Raw genomic sequence first — 6,944 nt, 5'->3', positions numbered from 1 at the left:
ACAGGTGCACCCCGTCTGCCTCATAATACCCTTGAACCTTCTCTTGGATCAAAGCATGTCTGATGAAGCCCATGCCCCTGCGCTCCAAGAATTTCTGCATGGACCTATTAAGCCTCCTACGGGACCGCTCTACCGCCGCCGGGGACCTAGCCCCTCTCCAAGCCCTGCGGGGGACGATTTCAGACCACCAAACCTCGCATGACCCCACGGCTTGGCTGATGGCCTGTAAGTCAGATTGCATAGACAGTAGTAGAGCCCTCCTCCCCCTGGCAACCAGGTCATTACCCCCCAAGTGCAAGATGATAACAGTGGGCTGGACCCCTGCAACTGCCAAGCGCTGCTCAATCATGCCGCGGGCTTCACTCCATTTCATGCCCGGGGAACCCAACCACACAAGCTGTGTAGTGGCAAAGTTCTGCGACCAGTTCCTGTGGGCTGCCCAGCGTTCCATCCTCGAGATGTAGGAATGGCCTACCAACCATACCCGGGAACCTGCCAATAAAGCGATGAAACGGCTTTTAGGTAAGTGTATCTTTATTGCACACACAAAACGATGCGTTCATGACAATGGACAAAACAAAACTTGGAGCGGAACAACGCTCCGGGTTGTGCCACAGCATTACGGACGGACATACTTCTTGAAACAGTCCGATTCCCAGCGGCCTACCCCTTTTACTCCCTCAGGGCCCAATCCGGCCTTGGCCGCGGAAGTAGCAGCACCAATCCTAAAGGAGTGCGAGGAAAACCTGCGCCCGCACCCCGCTAGACCGGCTCTTGCCAGTGAAGCTCCTAGTAGACGCTCAAACTGAAATTTAGTGAGGGGGGACCCGTCCGCGTGAATCAGAAAGGGACCAGGGGATTCTGGACGTAAAGCAAGGTATTCCCTGACCCAGTGAACCGGGCAGTACCTGTTATCCCCTAGGATCTGTAACACCACTGTCTTCCCCTTCCCCAACTGGTCTGTTTTGGATCTGCGGATCCGTAGCTCCAGTGCTGTGTTGAGGGTCACATCCGCAATCCCCAGTGCGCAATCAGACAGGTCTTCCTTAGATTTGGCCACCAGCTCGCTGACCCTGAAGGCGCCAAAGAATGCCAAGCAGAAGGCTGTGGAAAACAAGCTGGCCTCAAACGGTGAGAAAGTCACCAGGGGCAACACATCTAAGAGGAGTTGGAGGTCTCTGTATTCAATGGGTGCCCTAGTGTCCGGTTGTCTGACCTCCTCCCTGGCCCAGCCCTTCAGGGCTGCCCTGATCTTGGGTGATCCCGCGGGGTCGCCCCTCCCATCAAGCTTAGCATCGTGGCGCACCGCAGCCAAGTGACCGCTGACCCAAGAGTGCGATCTGCCGGTCTCCTTGGCCCATACCACAAAGGCCTCCACTTGATCTTCCGCCCCTAAGGCTGAAGCACCTAGCGCCTCTCTCACAGCTCTGAAAGTCGCTAGCTGCGAGTCGTATTTCCGCCGTGTCGCCGGCGCCAGGGACCTCTCCCCCATCTTCCTCAGTCTTTCTCCCACTGAAGCAAGCGCCAGAGGTGGGCCGGGAATGGTGTCATCTCCGCCCTCGCCCGCGGCCAGGCCTCCCGGAACCGGAGCCACTGAAAGCGAGAAAGAGCATCAGCTGCCACATTCCGCACCCCCGCGATGTGCCGTGCCCTACACTCGACATTGCTGCGCAGGCCCTCCCTGACTAATTCCCTCAGTAGGCTCAGAACCAGCGGGCAGGAGGCAGTCAGGCCGTTGATGGCGTGGACAACCGCCATGTTGTCCGACCAGAAGACAACCTTCCTATTGCTCAGAGCCGCCCGCCAGAGGTGCAGTGCTACCACAATTGGGAAAAGCTCCAACACTGCCACATTCTGCGTCACCTTCTTCTTCCGCCAAGCATTGGGCCATCGCATCGCGCACCATTCATCCCCCAGAATCACACCAAAGCCTTCCCTTCCAGACGCATCCGAAAACAAGCAGAGCTCCTGACTGGCTATCCAAGGGGCCCTCCAGATCACCGTCCCGTTAAAGTCCCTAAGAAATTCCGCCCACATGGCGAGATCAGCCTTCAAACCTGCGGTCAATCTTACAAAGTGGTGCTTCAGGGTCACCTTTGCCGTGGCCCCTGCCAGTCTCCTTGAAAACACTCTGCCGGCTGGAATCACTCTCGCTGCAAAATTCAACTTGCCAATCAAGCTCTGGACAGCCCCGAGGGTCGCTTTGTCCTTGCCCAGCAGCGCCTGGATGTCCTGTAACAAGCCCAGTACCTTCTCGGCGGGGAGCCTCGATTCGCCCTTTACCGTGTCCAGCTCCACTCCGAGGAAGGTCAGTACCTGCGCAGGGCCCTCGGTCTTACCTGGGGCAAGGGGAACACCCAGGAACTCTGCCAACTCTTCAAACCGACTCAGACCCACTGCACACTCATCCGACCCACTCGCACCAAAAAATAGGAAGTCATCCAGATAGTGGGTCACCTGCGTGATCCCGTGTAGTTCCCCCAAGGCCCACTGAAGGAACGAACTGAAGGCTTCGAAGTAGGCGCAGGACACGGCACAGCCCATCGGCATGCAGCGATCATAAAAGAACTGCCCTGCCCACTTGAAGCCTAGCAGATGTTGACTAGCTGGATGAACCGGCAGCAGGCGGAATGCGGATTCAATGTCCGCCTTCGCAAGCCACGCCCCCTGCCCCACTCTCCTGACCATGTCAATGGCCATGTCCAGGGAGCAGTACACTACAGAACAAAGACCCTCGTCCAGCCAGTGGTTCACCGAATTACCTTCAGGGTAGGACAAGTGGTGGATCAAACGGTAGGTGCCCGGTTGTTTTTTCGGCACCACCCCCAGGGGAGACACTAAAAAGTTGTCCAGGGGTGGGCCGCTAAAAGGACCCGCTATCCTACCCGCTAACAACTCTTTCCCCACCTTTTGGTCCACCACTCCGGGCAAATCCCTAGCTGATTTAAGGTTCCTAGCATCTCTAGACTCCATCGGCCCATTGTAGGGTATCCTGAACCCATCGATAAACCCCCCCGCCAGGAGCTGTCTGTCCCTGAGCAGTGGATACCTCCCAATGAGTGGAAGGATATTCCCCAGGATGATGGGTGAAGGACCTTTGACAGGGGCCATGGTGCTCTGTGGTGGACATTGGAAAGCGGTGTGCATGACTGGTGTGGGAGGGAGGGGTGCTGACAGGGGGGGGGGTGGGGGGGCCGGGTGTGATCTCAGATACGGGCGTCAGTCCTGATCGCTGCTGTGGGCTGCGGGGCACTCTGGCTGGATGAGCAGGAAGAAGCGGGGTGCTGCGCGCCGCACTTGCTGCAGTTGTGTGTGAACTTACATGACCTGCCCCAGGTGCAATTGCCCCCATTGTAAAGGCGGCACGTCCCAGAATTGAATCTCTTGCCCTGCCGCTGGCCCCGCCCCCTGCCACCCCGAAAAGGCTGCCTAAAGGAGCGCTTGGGGAAGTAGTCTTTCCTTTTGTCCGCTGCCTCACCCTGCCCTTTATATCCCTGGTCCTTCTTCTCCCTGGTGGGGCGGCACATGTGTTCTACCCAAAGCTGAATTTCTTTCTGGTCCCACCCCAGGTCTGGGCATATGGCCATTCTTTTCCTGAAATCCTGGTCATAGTAGAACCACCCTAACCCCACCGAGAGCCTCGCCTCCTCCTGTATGGTGCTGGCGTACTGCATTAGGGCCTCACTCTGATCGGGGAATTTCTGCACTATAACCGCTGCCAATATATTGAATGCAGATGTCCAGTTTTCGATGGTCTTGTCCGGCCACCGCTGGTACCTGACCCTCTCCTCCTCCTTGCGGCCCATCTTCCTCGTGTCCACCCCAGCTGACCCATGCATAAGTAATGTCAGGATGTCTATATATTCCCTCCTCCAGATCCCTTCTTTTGCGGCCTGCGGCACCAACCACGCCAGGGAGCAACGGCCCGATGCCAGCGGTGCTTGGGTAACTAGGGGCTTCAGGACCTGGGTTACACCCTCCCCGCCGGACGCCGCCACAACTGTTGATGCAACGGGCGCAGGCTCCGTGGCAGCGGGGGTGGGTGGTATGGTCACCGCCTGTGCGGGCGGGGGGGGTGCCGCCGCGCAGACCGGGGGGGTGCCTGCCGCCAGGCTTGTGGAAGGGGCGGCCTCCCCTGGTGTTGACAACCCCAACGCTCCCCCCTGCTCACCATTGCGTCGTTCAGTGTTTGTGTTCTGCCCAGCCCAAACTTGTAGGACGGGCGCCTGGGCCGGTGGGAGGGCCGGAGCTGGCGGTGCGGCCAGCGCATCGAGGCGGCTCTGAAAAACAGACATGAGGCCAAGCATCTGGTCCATGGCTTTACCCATCTGGGCCAAGTCAGTTAGTCCTGTGGCAGAATCGTGTAGCGGTGTTGTTGCGACCACCGGGAGGCCGGAGCGTGGTGCGGTCGCCTGCCGTTTCCTGGCCGGCTGGGCCTCCGGCATGTCTTTTGATGTGGGCTTGCGCACCCGGGTGGACCTCCAGGGCTCAGACCCGGATAGGCTTGGGGCGCCCTCGGAGGGGGGGGGAGTGACGACAACGCCCGAATCCTCCACCCTGCGGCCCTCCAGAAAACCTTGGGCCCACGCCGTGCCCTTCTCTCGGGCGAACGCCATAAAGTCCGCCCAAACCCCTCCCTGTGGTGCGCTCGACTGCGTCTCCTCGACCGACGTTTCTTGTGAGAACAGTGGACCCGGTGTCCCGATGTTCTCCATGGCGATGCTCCGACAGTACAGCTATGTGCGTCCCTTAGCGCCTTCGCCTCCGGTCCTAGCCCTATACTCGCGGGCGCTCCCTCACCGATCTGTAATTTGAACAAAGGAACGGAGATTAGTACAATGGCAAGCATCTGGCGTACACACAGCATCATAGCAGCTACTAGGATAGGCCTCCAACGCGGAAAAAAGGTGACGTAGTTAAATCTCAGCCCCCTTCGCATGCACCCAATGCGCCGGCTTGCCCCGCGGCCGTTGGGCTCCACAAATCTGGATTCCTTCTCTGCAGGGTCCCCTTGCAACAATGTCTTCATTACAAAACAATCCCAGAGTGAGACAAATCTAGGAAGTGTGCCTGCTGAGTTAGTACTGGCTGGAGGGAAATTCCCAGCCGGAGTCTTGAGCGCTTCTCAAGCTTTCAGATTTGTGTAATTTTATCAATGTTTATAAATATTTAACATAGTGTTTAGATGATCTGTGAAGAGTTTCCTAGCACAACCTATAGAATAGGGAAGAACCACAGAGGCCTGCACAGTGATAATGGCACTTTCAAGCCACTAGGCATTCTGCCATCAGGGCCATAAGTCACATATAGGGGTAACTTACCAAATGTTTGAGTAGACCTTTCTACATGTCTAAAACATCTCTAATGACGTGTTCTACGCTGCAAACATCCGGAAAGACTTGTATACCGGAAGCTATGCTTTTCCCGTCACAGCTGTAGGCGCTGGGAACGTACACTGCAACTTACATGAGACATTTCACTTGTGCATCAGTGCTGCAAGTTCTGTGCATGTTACTGGGACCTTATTTAGACCAATCTGGCATAGCCGAATCCCCCACTGCAGTGACGGGCCCCCATGCTGCACTCAGAGGGGAGCGAAACCCCCGTGCACCACATCCACGCCAGCGCGATGAAGCAATCCATTACCTCGCGCGCGTCCCGCCCCCCCATCAGTCTGGGCGCTGCCGTGCGGGGAGGCCGAGGCCGCGGGACCGGGCGGCCGAGGTGGGGTGGGGGGGCAGGCCAGATCGTATTACCGAGACCCGGCCCCGCAGCCCCCCCCCCCCCCTCGCAATGTGTCCTACCTGCTCAGGCTATGCCCGCCCTGCCGTACAGGATTCTAGGGAGCGAAGCGTGCTCGGTGGCGAGAACTTATGACGCGCACCTGCCGTGTCCCAGGGCGCCGGCGGCCCGCCACAGCATCCGGGCTCTATCAAAAACAATATTTACTTTATAGCAGGGTTAAAATAGCGTGGACTAGCCCCGAATCCATTCGGGTATCAGAACGAATACATAGCACCAGTTACATTGCGTGAGAACACACATTCCTGTATTTTCGTTGGGTGCGGGGAGATTAAGTGATTTGCCCATAACCACATGGGGTTTGGCGTCGTTACCGAAACTCAAACCTGTTCCCCCCATGTCCGCGATCTAGCGCCCTGACCGTTAGGCCGTTCCAGCCACCCTGCACGGGTTCCCGCGCCTGCTGAAGGCCTGCCCTTTGGTGGCTGCTGTCCTAAAGTCCCGCTTCCCCAGCTCCGCGGGTGGGGTGTTTAAATCTGGGCAGTTTACTTACCCTTCCCACTCCTATCAAACGGGTAAAATCTTTTCTCGTGCTACGCACACGCACCCTGCGAACCCTGTACCCCGTCCCGCTAAGGGCCCCCAGTAGCCGACTGGGTTCAACACCACACGCGTCAGCGTACCAGCCCACATCTCCACCTGCAGGCCGGAAGCATAAGCATACGCCCGAGAGACGAACCCGGGGCCACCCGATTGTGCGAAATAATGTACTGCCGTCATGCGGTGCTGCTGGTGGCTGAACGCGCTACCTGGTCAGTGCATAAAACCGGGGCCCTGCTACGCTTCGACTTCGCCAGAGCCCCGCCCGCTCCCCACATTCGATCAGCTTCACAATGTTTATTCCCGTTACGCACAATACTTGATTTGGGGAGGTGGTCTCAAAGTACCCCGCACGACACGCGCACACGGGCGCTCAGCTCTGCTCAACGATGCCTACTCCCACTCCCCGGTCCCCCGCTCGGAACAGACGCACTATGTAAGGGCAGGAGTGCCGGGGGGCGATCCCGGGGCCTGAGACCAGCGCTCTACCAAAGAGCTCCAGCCCCTGCGGGTGTTGAGCTTGGCAAATTGCAGCGTACGGCCCCTGCCGCTCACACCCCGCGCTAATCTAGGGCCGGTCGGGTCTCTCTAAGCCGTGATTC

Source organism: Triturus cristatus, chromosome 11, assembly GCF_964204655.1.
Source record: "Triturus cristatus chromosome 11, aTriCri1.1, whole genome shotgun sequence".
NCBI lineage: Eukaryota > Metazoa > Chordata > Amphibia > Caudata > Salamandridae > Triturus > Triturus cristatus.
This window is presented reverse-complemented; position numbering follows the sequence as displayed.